The following is a 14772-nucleotide window of genomic DNA, read 5'->3' as shown; positions in this document are numbered from 1 at the left end:
TCAATCCCCATTTTACCTACCTAGCCTCCTCCTCCTTTTTTTTAAGGCCACCGGGGAGCTTTGCATCTCATGCATATTTTGGTTCACAAAGATGATTTTGAGCTACGATGCAGCTTTTAAGTCATGAGGGCCATGGTTCATATAATGGGTAATAAAGATATTTTTTCTCTTATCTCTCTCGAAACAAAGGATTAAAATGCAGGATAAATTGTATTTTTTGGTCACAACTCACAAGCCACTTTTTTTTTCTTCTAACGAGAAATGAAAATTCTATCTTTCTATAGTTTTTATTACACACATTTGATATTTCGAGCTGAGTTTAACTTGCTTACATATTTCTCGAAATATCTGTTGATAAGCTTTCGCTTTAACCAAGTTCATCTTATATTCTTGACGAAAGTAAAAAGATGATCATGTGAAAATCGCCTGGTAACATCTTAGATGATTTGTGAGACAGTTATTTGATGTAGACTCAGAATGTTTCGTATTGATCATTCGATCACTTGAAAATTTCTTTGAAGCCAATAGTTTGTGTGAGACAACTACTGTCATCTTCTAAGAATATTTTAATGATTGAAATGGGAGTGTAGAAAAAATAACCATGATTAGATATAACACAATATGCATACTTTTATGCTAACTGTTGAAAGTTATTACAAGTCTGGGAACCATAGTATGCATACCCGTATGCGTACTGGTTGGTCAATGAAAGTCCGGGAACTTAGTATGCATACCGGTATGCGTACTGGCGTGAGTTTCAAGTTCCGAAATTCAACTTAGTTTGGAAGGTATGCGTACACGTTCGCATACTGGAGAACCCAAACTTAGTATAGCCACTTAGGTATGCGTACCCGTTTGCATACTTGAGTAAGTTATGTTCTAAAACCGGTTTATTCTTGAACTAATACATTTATATAATAAGGAATGCAATCTTTTGCAAACCGTGGATATAATGTTCATGAATTGATTCAGGTGAATCAAAACCGATTTTGCTTCAATTGTGTCTTGTATACTTCTATGAGAATATAAACAATTGAACAACTCTAGAACTAGTTTCATTTGAGTCATTTGAACTAGTTATGGTTAAGATGAATATGGTTGATATGAAAGTGTTCATATTGCTAACTTCGGTTAACTATTGTTGAGCCAACAAGGTGTACATGGTTAGGTACGGTTACTCATATCTAAATGAAGTCACTTTTCATTTGTGTGTAACAAGATAGCTAAGTTCGATCTAATGGTTGAAAGATATTAGCTAGAGTCTAATCAGGTTTTCGTCTAACGGTGAATATTGAATGCTTTGTTACCAAGGTAACATTGATTGCAAACCCTGATTTGAAGACTATATAAGGGAGAACTCTAGCAACTCGGAAACCTAATCCCCACATCTCCTGTGTGATACTAGTTGCGACTAGAGTCGATTCTTCTTTAACCTTAGGTTTTTCCAAAACCCAGTAGGTTAACGACATGAAGACTTCATTGGGATTGTGAAGCCAGACCCAACTATTTTATTTGTAGTTGCGTGTTCTGATCTTGATGTTTTTTATCGTATTTAGTACTATCTTCTATAAGATTTGCTCGAGATTTAATCTCCGATAGGAAAGATAAAAAGTAGTCACAAACACCTTCGTCTCATCGTTTGTGATTCCACAATATCTTGTTTCGCTACCATACGATTAAGATTATTGTGAGGTGATTGATATTACTAGGATGTTCTTCGGGAATATAAGTCCGGTTTATCAATTGGTTCCTGTTCACCTTGATTTATCAAAAGACGGAACAAAACTCATAGGTATATCTGTGGGAGACAGATTTATCTATTCAATAGACTTTTCTGTGTGAGACAGATTGGTTTATCAAGTCTTTGATTTTTTGGGTCGTAGCAACTCTTAGTTTTGGGTGAGATCATTTAAAGGAATCAAGTGCGCAGAATGCGGCGTGGTTCTAGAGGCGTAAGGAACGTGACTGTACCTTGATCAATGTGAGATTGGTTTGGGCTCAACTACATTCCAGTCCGAAGTTAACTTGGAGTAGGCTAGTGTTTGTAGCTGCTTAATACAGTGTGGTGTTCAAATCTGGACTAGGTCCCGGGGTTTTTATGCATTTGCGGTTTCCTCGTTAACAAAATTTCTGGTGTGTCTGTGTTATTTCTTTTCCGTATTATATTTTTTTATATAATTGAAATATCACAGGTTGTGCGTAAGTTCAATCAATTGTGAATTCAACCTTTGGTTGTTGATTAAATTGATTGACACTTGGATATTGTTTTTTGATACCGTCCAAGTTATTTCTTATATTCAATTGGGATCGTAAATTCCTATTTGTTTGATTGCAGATTAAATTAAGAAATTGAGAAATTAAGGAATTCATAAGTCTCAAAAGGATGATCTAACAGCTTAAAATATGAAACTAAAATGACAGGAAACTACTTTGACGAAAGAATATAGATATTCATGGGATAATTCCACAATATCCAATGAATCAAACACACGATATATGAAAATACATGATGACATACGGATTTGAAGAAAGAAAACCACGAGAGAAGTGATAGATTAAGTGAAAAGATGAAACCGATTTTTAACTGATTTGACTCATAAAATCCCCGATCCTCAGACATTCTCTCAATTCCTATTTTATTCTACAAATGAAATCTTTTTAGAAAGTAGAAACCCAAATGAAATCTCAATCCCCATTTTACCTGCCTAGCCTCCTTTTTTTTTTTCCCCACAAACAACTTATATTTTAATATATTAGCATTTATGTTTTCCCCAACACAAGTGAGTTTTCTAGAAGCACTAGGAAATTTACACTAACATTTGGGTCTAGTGCAACCACTCATGTGGATCTGTTACTGTTCGACATCAAACTATATCAATCGTGCAAAATTAGGATCGACATTGTAAACTTTGGACGCATCACAAGTTTAAGTTACAAGGCCAATTTAAAGTTAAGGCCACCGGGGAGCTTTGCATCTCATGCATATTTTGGTTCACAAAGATGATTTTGAGCTAGGATGTTTGAGTGATGAGGGACATGGTTCATATAATGGGTAATGAAGATATCTTTTTTTCTCCTTTCTCTTTTGAAATAGAGGATTAAAATGCGGGATAAATTGTAATTTTTGGTCACAACTCACACGCCACCTTTTTTTCTTCTAATGAGATATGAAAATTCTTTCTATAATTTTTATTACGATAAACTAATGGAGCATGGTTCTTTATGGGACTTAGATTTTTCACCTCTAAAGACTAATTGTGAAGAAATGTTTAGGGATCTCGCAAAAAATCACGATGACTTAATTATAGAAGATGTTGAGTGTTGACGAGTTTGCTCATTGTCAATAGGAAGTGGTCTTTATCGTTCCGCCAATTGGCAATTGTCTTTTTTGTTGTTTGCAACTTTGCTTTGGCTGTATTTCGGTTTTGTTGATTCTTTTGTGGGCGGTTCGCGCTTTAGTTGTATATGCTCGCACACGACTTGTGTGCCTTTTAATCTATCCTTTCGAACGATCAAAAAAAAAAGAAATTTTTATTACGATGTTTTGTGGAGTAAAATTGTACACTACAAAATTTTCCTACTTAGACTCCTCAAATTTGAAGCTTCGGAATCCGTAAGATCATATATGACCCCTACTTCTGGTTAATCTACCTGGGGAACTACTGATGGTTTTGCATTTGAAGCAATTATTTTAGCATTTGGCGGTACTGGATATTCTTTGGAATGACCTGACATTTTGAGAAACCCATTTTCATCTTGCTCCCAGATTACTTCAACCAACACTCCCCGTGGATTTTCTTCAGACTGTCTTCGGAATTCCTACGTAATTCGCACCCTTTGGTATCTGCAAAACATCACCAACTTATCAAGATTTCGTTGTGAATAATCAACTAAAGTCGCTAGGTAATTATACCAGTGACCTGAGCTCGAAACTCGTCAGCATCAAAAGTTTTATAATGGTATCAGTGACCTGAGTTCGAAACTTGTCAACATAATTTTTTTTTTTTATTGTAATACCATTCACCTGAATTTGAAAGTCGTCAGCATCAAAATTTTCATAATAATACCAGAGAGTTCGAAATTCGCCAGCGTCAATTTTCATAACAATACCAGTGATCAGAGTTCGAAATTCACCAGCGACAAGTTTTTTAAAATGATACTAGTGATCTGTGTTTGAAACTGGTCAGCATCAAATTCTTTGTAATAAACTAATGAATGATAGATAAGGAGCTCACCCGTAATTTTTTCCCGGATGTTAGTGTTAGAGTAACCAAGTTGACTTCATTCAACGCATTTTCAAACTCGGATTTTTTGGCAATATTCAAGAAGACCTCTTCCAGTGTTGTCAACCCAAGTTGGATATCTCCTATCCCAAACTCATTCTTTTGGTCTTCAAGCTTATCAAAAAACTCCTGTCTCCAAACACACATCACATACATCAAGTTGAAGAAGGTTTATAGTAACAAATTTCTCTTGATCAAAAGGAAGCGAGAGAATTCGCCGTGCTTACCGATAAAAGTTTCTCCTTATCGCGAGGAATAACAAAAGTCAGGAATGACTTATTCTCCTCTTTAGGTACCACATTCAAATGCTGCAAGTTTAAATTTCAGCAAGTCAGTGCATATTATACTTGGGGAATTTGCTGCAATAAATAAAAACATGAGCATATTATACCGACTATAAATACAAAGAAACCGACAGTATTTCCTGCTGATGACTTGCTAAGGAGAGTCGAAACCCCAAATGCGAAACCAATCTTGTAGGGGCAAAATATCGCATAGGTCTTTTGTTAGTGTGCGAGATGGATTCATTTCCTAGTGTGCGAGAATGTCGCACGAGATCCGAAAATAGGGGAAATATTAGTTGTACCCCACTATATGTGAGTTGTCATCCACTATGTAAATATCTATATACAGAGAAAAGGAGGAGAGAGAAATGGAGGATAGACACTTTAGAGAGGACATATTAGTAGAGAGAGAAACAGAATTGGTATTATTATTATCTTCTTCTTCTTTCAAGAAACTAGAGCTCCAAATACTCATTAATGGAGTCTCAATTGTAATCCATATGTAATTCAATAATCATAGTGAAACCTAACCCCGTGGATGTAGATCACATTGATCGAACCACGTAAATCCTTGTGTCTCTCTTTACAATTTAACACTTTAATCTTTATTTTGATTGTGAAATAGATTTAGATCTAGGAATAGTTAATAGGGTGTGTTGTAGGATTTCCTACAACTACATTTTGGCGCTAGAAACACTACTTGATTTTGTTGGTTCAAAAAAGTTTAAAAAAATTGGCTACTGATTGGTGTTGAATTCCACTGGATCTATAAATTTTGAGAGGAAAAGTGAAAGTTTCAATGGAGAAATTGTGTCTTCAAGCAGCAAACATCGACAGCAGTTAAAGAAAGTAAAAGAAAAAGACGGAGATGCAAAAGCTAGTTCAAAAAACGGAAGAAATTGTGATCTGTTAGCGACGCAGAAAGTCTAAACGAAGTAATCAGGAGATCGAAAAGCTTCTCAAAGCTAGCATGCGAAGTTAAAGCTATAAAGAAAGATATATATGCGAAGATAGCAAAGAAATCAACGGATGATTTGATGATTTCTACACGAGCGAAATCGACGGACATAGGAAAAATCAAAAGATGAAAACTGGAGAATAACATCGCAATTCTACAATGAAAAATCAAGAGAAGAAATCTGGACAGAGGAAAAATCAATGGATGATTGGATAATTGGATGATTTCTACAATGAACGTGCGATAGCATCGCTCAAGAGAAGAACATCCCAACAACTGGAGAATAACAGTGTACAAGAAAACTGAAGAGTGCGGTAGGTAAATTCGCACTGGATAATTCGAGTTCGGCACACAGAGCGATAACAGCTACTTCGAAGGAGATGAAATACCAGCCAGGCCTTCGTGCGATAGAATAAAGTACCCCATAAAGCTAGAGGAGAAGGGAGGTACGAGACAACAATATCAGGCGAACAGCTTCGCAGGAGAAAAGATATACAAGAAAAGAGGAGAAGATGAAAGCCAAAGGCGATACATAGGCAGAGGTAATGAATCAATAAAGGACGATTAAAAATTCTTGTACAGGAAGGGAGACCAAAAAAGCTATTCAAGGAAGAAAAGATGATGTGCTGGGATTATTACGATATTAATGGCAAAACAACCGACACAGTTGGAGAATAATCTACTGAAATCTAAGACAGAACACCAGCCATTAGCAGCAGCTTAACAAAGTGAATACAAGAGACAAAAACAACCAGCACAAAGAAGGAAATGTGAAAGCCTCCTATACGACTAAGAAAAACGATCTATAGCAGACTTTAGCCAAAAACAGCAGCAGCTACAATCACGCAAAGCAAAGTTGAAAATCTCTCTTTTCATAAGCAGTCAACGATAGAAAGAAGCCCTCATGCGAAAGATAACAACAGTGCAAAGATCAAAGGACAAATAGGACGGTGAAACCTATCCAATTACGAGAAGCTAATGACAGAGAAAGTGAGGTAATACTACAGGTGCAAACGAAGAAATCGTCATCAATAACTTGTGCCAACAACAACGCACAGCTGAACGAAAGAAAGAAAGAGGGAAAATAACGAATAGAGATCAAGAAAAGTTCTGCCAAAACAATAGCTCTTCAAAGACTGTGGTATTACACAATTGACATGCTAAGAAGAACCAGAAAGGACGCAGATATCGCAAACAAACAAGACATCGCACAGATGGACGAAGGAGAAGTGAAGAAGGAGGACGTCGTGCGTTCGATTCTCACTCTACTCATGTTTTTGACATCTTTGTTCCAGAACGACAAAAGCAGGATATAAGTTAACTTTCAACATGGTGCGTTACTTTCGCGCGGTAGAAGAAGCAGAGATGGTTCAGAGTCAGGACTACGAGTTGGGTGTCGCAAGATCGATTCTCACAGCAATTATATTTTTTCATACATTTTTATAATTACTAGGAAGAAGATTTGAATAAGTTTGCGGCTATATGACTTTCTTTCACAAACAGGAGACAGAACAGATGGTGAAAGACGAAGAGTGTGAGCTTGGCGTCACGCGATCGATTCCGCATACGCTCATATTTTTGAGAAAAATTTTCTACAAAGGAAAACAACTAATACAAGTCAAGTTTCCACACTGCGTTCATTTCGCGCAAAAGGTGTAGCACAGTTGGTTAGAAGGGAATACTACAAGCCAGAGGTCATGCGTTCAAATTCGCATTCATACAAGGAACACTATTGTTCCATATACACAAGAAGAAAGCTAGCACAGTTGATCAGAGGTGAAAATGACGAGTTTGATCACCCACATTCGAATCTCCCCACCCTTTTCTTTTTTCGCATATTTCTGATCTTCCAAGGGCGAAAAACGGAATAAAGTTAAAGCATTATGACTTTAGTTATTACAACAGAGTCTGCACAGTTGGTTACGAGCGAGAACAAGGAGTTAGGCATCGCATGTTCGAATCTCACCCGAAGCATATTATTTTTCGCGTTTCTTTCGCTCGATGAAGACGCACAGATAGAAGCCAAACTTCAGCATTGTGCGATTATTTCACATAGGAGAAGATGCACATATGGTCAATCAAGGTATATGCAAGCTACAGATCCAGAGTTCAAATCCTAACTCACATATTTTTGCAGAATTTTTCTAAGAAAGGGTTATCATCGCAGCGAAGCATACTAAGAATAAAAGAAACAACAGAGATATCAAGGGCGATATCAACGCACCAAGAGAAACTCACATCAAGAGAGATAGAGAGCTACAACAAGAAGAAAGAAAATCAAAGAAGAAAAGGAAAAATAAGACCTTAATATAAGGAACAAGTGACACCTCAGAATAAGACCTTAATAAAAGGCACCAGAAAATGATATTTATTATCAGATTGGCTAGGAATCCAACTGTGGCGTGCAACCTAGTTCGCATACATGCAAGAGGCAAAAGAATACATATAAATAAGACCTATCACACGTCATAGTCGGAGAACCTAGAAGGCATGACTCAAGGGAAGGCTACACCGACCCCGGAACTTGAGTTGTGGAGATTTGGGGTGAGAACAAACGATGATGCCCATCCGGGAGAGATACCTTAAACTTTCAGTCTAAGATAACAATCTTAGATTGAGAAACTAAGGTGAGAAAGGCAATCCTAAGGAGTGCAAAAACTCGATCAGGGCGCCGAGGTACACGGTTGAGTCAAGAGTTCCCGGGGAGTCTGGAGCGTACCTTGCCACTCTTGACAAGTCCTGACTATGATGCACTCGGTCCGAAGATACCCCACTTAGGGTGCGGTCTTGCGGCCATAAACCCTATAGGTAGTGTATGCGAGACTGCGAATCAACTGGTTGTTGAAAAACTGGATGAGAAGAGTCATAATATTAACCCGATAGAGGTAAGCTTCCTTGAAGGGGAAACCAGGAGGAAGATAAGGACGACACCCTTCATTAGGGAGCTGAATTGTGTCAAAAGTCGGCAATGTTATGGGGCTTCAACTCATGGGAGTACTTAGGCTTGTCGCATTGTCGCATAGATATATCCTGAAGAGGCAATAATACAAGAGATGATAAGGAAAGATCAATGGGTCATTACATGAAAGTGTAAAGACGGCCTGCGATTTTGCCGCCCAGAGGCAAAAGTAAGACCTTTACTTAGGAAGGCCAATAAGACCTCCAGAGAAAAGAAAAATATGTTTATTTAACTAAATATTTATTTTGCAGGATATCCGAAAAAGGAGTAGCAAAACTAAGTTCTCACATGAGCAAAGAAATCGTTAGGCAAAATAAAACCTCATGAGAAAAATAGAACACAAGTTAATACTGTTTTCCAGGAATTGATAAAGAGCGGATAGGCTGCGAAGAAGATCGCATAGTAAATGTGACTGAGGCAAAGCCAAAGAAATAAGGAAAAAGAAGAAACAATACAATGTGATACGATGAACTAAAGGTAAGTAACTCAGTCTATACATTACATGACATAAGCATCGCATACGAATTCATGGCATAAGCATTACATGGCATAAGGATCGGATACACATTTCATCGCATAAGTGTTTTTGCTCAATTATTTCGCATAAGCAATTTGAAGTCATTATACTCAAAGAAGAAAGACGTGAAGATCAATCGCTCAGCCAACACTTTCTCAAGAGTTCTTCCCTCATAGATAAAAAACAGAGGTAACGATGGATTATCAAGAAAACATTTTATGTTCTTTATCTTTTCGGTCAGAATCATTTCCAAAGAAGACGCTCATTCATGAATAACAAGAACTCTCACCAACGATGGAGTAAGAGAAATAGAAGATATGAAATAGGAATCACAATCAAAAAAGTTTCGCATGATTGATTCGCAATACTTCTTATATTTCGAGGATTAGTACTTCTTATACTTCTTCAAGGATACTTCGTACTTCATACTTCTTATACTTCTTCAAGAATACTTCATACTTCTTATACTTCCTCGAGGATACTTCATACTTCGCATACTTCAAGGAATGATACTTCATATATACTTCTCAAAGCTTCGGAACTTCACAAAAGAATAGAGGCAAGTACGTACTTTTCAAGTCCAGTATTCTTTCGCTCGTTCCTTCAACAACAAAGATTAAAGACTACTGCAACATTACGCATCTCGCACCAAGGGCTACAACAAAGTGGATTTTTCCTTGAAGATCACTCTTCAAGCGATATTCAAGAAAAAAGAGGCAAAATGTAGGGGCAAAATATCGGATAGGTCTTTTGTTAGTGTGCGAGATAGATTCATTTCCTAGTGTGCGAGAATGTCGCACGAGATCCGAAAATAGGGGAAATATTAGTTGTACCCCATTATATGTGAGTTGTCATCGACTGTGTAAATATCTATATAAAGAGAAAGGCAGAAGAGAGAAAGGGAGGATAGACACTTTAGAGAGGACATATTAGTAGAGAGAGAAATAGAATTGGTATTATTATTATCTTCTTCTTCTTCTTTCAAGAAACTAGAGATCCACATACTCATTAATGGAGTCTCAATTGTAATCCATTTGTAATTCAATAATCATAGTGAAACCTAACCCCGTGGATGTAGATCACATTGATCGAACCATGTAAATCCTTGTGTCTCTCTTTACAATTTAGCACTTTAATCTTTATTTTGATTGTGAAATAGATTTAGATCTAGGAATAGTTAATGGGGTGTGTTGTAGGATTTCCTACAACTACAAATCTAGCATTATACGTAACATAAGAACCATGCATGCATGCATGCAAATACGTACAAAAAATGAAAGTGAACCATGCATTATATTGAAAGAAATCTGAGATACTTACCATACTGAGCTGAAACAGGAAGAAACTCAAGAAGAGAACCACAAAACTATTTTGCACGAAAAAGTCGAACCGGGATATCAGCCCTACGATAATAGTAAGAAGTGATGCAATGCATATCATAACAGTGTCCCATACCAGCCATGATAACCAATACGCGGATTCATAAAGACCCATTATTGACATTGCCTGTAAAAGGGAGTACCAGTGCGCTTGTCATCAAGTTGATTGTCTTTCTTAAACCCGACCGAAAATACGTAAAACAAATGCTAGCGCAAAACCTGACGGAGCTTAAGTTCTCGCTCCGCAACCAAAGAACCTATTTGTGATATGAAAGGAAACATTGTTATCGCAAGGAGGAAAACCCATCCTGCACTGGCCATTGCAGATACATACTCAGTCGAAGGATGTGCAAATTCCTTCATCAGTTCCACATTCCAATTTAACTTTGGAACTGCAAAATAAATGACAAAATATCAGAATAGGAGTGATAAAAACGAAGGAGACGATATGAAATCAATGCGTTACCTACAGCAAGAACCCTCGCAATTTCACGGTCAGCAGCAATTTGAAATGGTAATTGAAACTTAAAGACAGGGTCTTCAGTTACTCCTCGCAATATCGTTTCTGAGTCGTTTGTTTGTATCCCATAGCTTATTACAGTAGCACTTCTTTCAACAAAGTGCAAGGCCGCAGGCCCGCAGCACAATGCAGAGGCTCACTGTAAAGCCAAGTATTTACATCGTCACTCGTTTTAAATGATTTCACCTGCCAATTCCAACATCCCGAAAAACTTAAAACCCGAGTGTCGCAGTTTCAGACCGTCTTTTCCATTGCAATGACAACCAAGAACATAAATTATAATTACCTTGTTGGAAGGAATCGGCCTACCAGGATTATTCAACATTATCTTCTCCACAATTGATTGAATCCTAGGACTTCCATTTCCACTCCACGTGAAATCGTAACAAGGAAGCTGGACAAAGAACTTGGTTGCGCATGGAGGAATTGGTGGGATAACTAGAGGTTCAGGATCACGGACATCTATAGTTGTGCTAGACATATAACCAGAATTCAAAACTTTCTCAACACCAACCAATAAGAGTATGAAGACGACCGGTGAGATAAGTTTCCCGATAAACGCTTTCTTATTCCTCAATGACAATATAATGTTTTTCTTGAACAATGCTCCGAACTGTTGTTTCAATAGAGGTATTCCTACTAATACCTGAATTGTTGCAGCAGCAGTAGTAGGTTCAGACGAATGATCTGCCATGCATAATGCACCAGTTTCATCGTCCTTATGTACGTCTTCAACCATAAGAACCTTCTTGGGAGTTTCTGTATATTCTGTTCCAGGAAGCCAACAACAGATTACAGTTTCCGTTGAATTTCAGATGATATTATTGTTAGGCTGAGATTAGAAAAACAAAGGAGATGAGAAAGAAGCAAATTCACAGTTTTTGAAAGTCTAAATTTAGTGAGGAATCAGAAACGAAGTAAAATGTATGAATTTTATCCACAAACTTGTTTACTAAAATTATAACTTCCAAGTCTTAACAAAGTCAAGAGTGGGAGATAGAGGCAGAGTAGACTGAGTACAAATGATTTATCGACCGGTACAATAATGGGAACGCGTAGTACATGAAAGTTGGACCTCCTCTTTCTGAAAACCCTCAAGATACCTCCTCCATACAAAGTGAGAATGTAGGAGATGCGAAGCCCACTTTATTCTGGAAGGCGACATTCGTTCAAGATCTGGAAAAGGTAAAGATCTTGCCGCTAAGGTTTTCTTTTCTGTGCTGGGTTCTGCAGTTTACTATTTGATCACTCAACTTGATATAAATAAGATTCTTGTCTGATACTGTTTTCTATCACCAGGATAGATCAGAGGAAATTGTTCTTTTCTATCACCAGGATAGATCAGGATCTTACTATATTCTCCCCAAGTTACTATGCATTTACTAAGTTATAACTTTGTTTATTATGTAATGCCATATACTGTCTGTCCTCATGAGAACTGTATTTCCATACTAGTAGTTCGCCTACAATGTCAATGAAACCCATGTTCATCGAACCCAGCAAGATGGTTTGTGTGTAATATTTTAAAAACTGTTGCATGTAGCAGTTTAAGCCTGTGTTCTCCATGGTCAGCTGATGGTCTATGTGTCTATGATGAGTTAGCATGTGCCTATGAGCCTAGATATCATCTCAGCTTTTAAAATATGATGAGTTCTGGTGCCTTCCTAACTTTGATAGTGCAATTTCTATATTACAGGCTTCATAAGGAGGAGCCATCACCTCTTGCCCAACGCCAGACGGGAATTTGGATTACAGGAATATCTTAGAATCAAATGAGAAGGTATGTTTCTTTTATAGTCTACTCAGCCATTGAACAATATCTTAGTGATACTGGAGTGTTTAGAATCATCTAATTGATGTGTCTAATACTTAAATTTTTGGTGCATGTGACGACAGTTGTTTCACCAGATTTACCAGGAGGATTTCCTCCCTAAAACCTCAGAGAAAACTGAGGATGATGACGATGAGAGTTAGCCGGACCAGAGTTTAAGTAATGCCACATACTGTTCTCATGAAAACTGTATTCCCATACTAGTAGTACGCGTACAAGGCTACAATGTCAATGAAACCCATGTTCATCGGACCCAGCAAGCTGATGTGTCTATGAGTTAGCATGTGCCTATGAGCCTTTTAAATATGATGAGTTCTGGTGCCTTCCTAACTTTGACAGTTCAATTTCAATATTGCAGGCTTCATCAGGAGGAGGCATCACCTCTTGCCCCACGCCAGATGGGAATTTGCTTCCTTGGTTTTTGTGTTCTTTATTCAACATGTAATAAGTGTAGTATTTTGATTAAAAGCATTTAATTGATGTGGCTAACACTTAAATTTTGGTACATGTGACAACAGTTGTTTCACCAGATTTACCAGGAGGAATTCTTCCCTAAAACTTCAGCGACTGAGAAAACTGAGGAGGATGATGATGAGACTTAGCCGGATCAGAGTTCGAGTATTGGTCCCCTGGGCACAAACGACCAAAGCTTCACTTTAGGTCCATATTCTTGATACCTTGAAATTTTGTTGTCATTGTATACGGTATACCTCATTAGTTATTAGATACGCTCCATTTACATCCCTCTTAAGGGTATTCCTATGGAGCCATACTAAAGTGACATTTAACAGTAACTGGTTCAAGGCAACTGCAGTAATATAAATCGGTTATTGATATTTTTCTGGGTTCCTCTGAAAGAGAAGAGAACTACCGCATATGATGTTCGAATAATTTATATTTTGAAGGCATTGACGACCAATAATATTGGTTAGTACTTGCCCACGCCAGTTACTCTTACAGGACAGCTCAGTGGATTATTTACGCAGAAATTACAAGCGAATCTAAGCTCCACCTACTGAAACTACAAGCGCATTATCTACGCAGAAACTAAAAGTGGATCTAAGCTCCGCCTACTGAGAATACAGGCAGAAACTGCAAGCGGATTATCTATGCAGAAACTACAGGAGAATCTAAGCTCCTACTGAGAAACTATGAGCAAACCAATGTAGGCAAATGGTCGATTTGGAAGCAAAGTTTAGGTATGATCAGATTCTTTCCAAGTCGAAAGAACACGCGATGAGATTAGGAGCTAATGTAAATGTCAATGATCATGGAAAGTGTGTGAAAGAGTATTCCATTTCATTAAGAATTCGATTTCATTTTGTGACCGGTGTTAACCAGGTGTAACTTTCTTTGTCTGAGCTCTCTATGTTGTTAAAGGCCACTCGTTCACTTTTACTCTTAAATACAACTCATGAATTTGTGTTACAGTAGTACTCCATGAACCAAAATCTTTACCCAACTCTAGACAACTGCAGCAGCACCTGTTTCCTTTACTGCAGAACTGCAGAAATGTGAAACTACTGGAGAGCTTACTCAGATACACACACAGATTGTATTCTTGCCAACTAAAAGACAACTCTAGACAAATGGTTTCTCCCAGAAGAATTTTATTCTTGCCGTAACACTCAGCTGTACTGATGCAGTGAAGGTTAAGAAGGTAGTGGTGCAGGATAAGCTGGCATATATTGTGTTACACCAAAAAAAAAAGTGTCTTGGTTTCCTATAATTTGGCAGGCAATCTTTCTACCATCACTAAAATCTCAGCCAAAAAAGTACTGAAGTTACTATAAAATTTATAAACTTTGATTCATCTCTCTCTTGCTCCCTCGCTCTGTTTGATACGTAAAGCTTGATCTTCATCTTCCAAATACGATGAGTAATATTGAAACACTGGTCTTTGTGGTGCTGTGCTTTCTATAAACTCAGATTCACATAAGGTGAGTGTCGATATAACATTCCCACATACATTTAGTCTGATAAACATATTGTGGACTAGTAAACAAAGAATAAACACTATTGGCGTATTTTTTGAGGATTT

At 37.5% G+C, this 14772-nt stretch overlaps 1 pseudogene; it reads right to left on the bottom strand.

Moving 5' to 3' along the window:
• Window positions 1-3642: 3642 nt before the first annotated feature.
• LOC113296504 lies at window positions 3643-11639 on the bottom strand (annotated as a pseudogene).
• Between the last annotated feature and the right edge of the window lie 3133 nt (window positions 11640-14772).

The sequence above is a fragment of the Papaver somniferum genome, chromosome 7, assembly GCF_003573695.1.
Source record: "Papaver somniferum cultivar HN1 chromosome 7, ASM357369v1, whole genome shotgun sequence".
NCBI classification, from domain to species: domain Eukaryota; kingdom Viridiplantae; phylum Streptophyta; class Magnoliopsida; order Ranunculales; family Papaveraceae; genus Papaver; species Papaver somniferum.
Note: the sequence above shows the minus strand (reverse complement) of the source record. Positions and strands in the feature narration are given on the sequence as shown.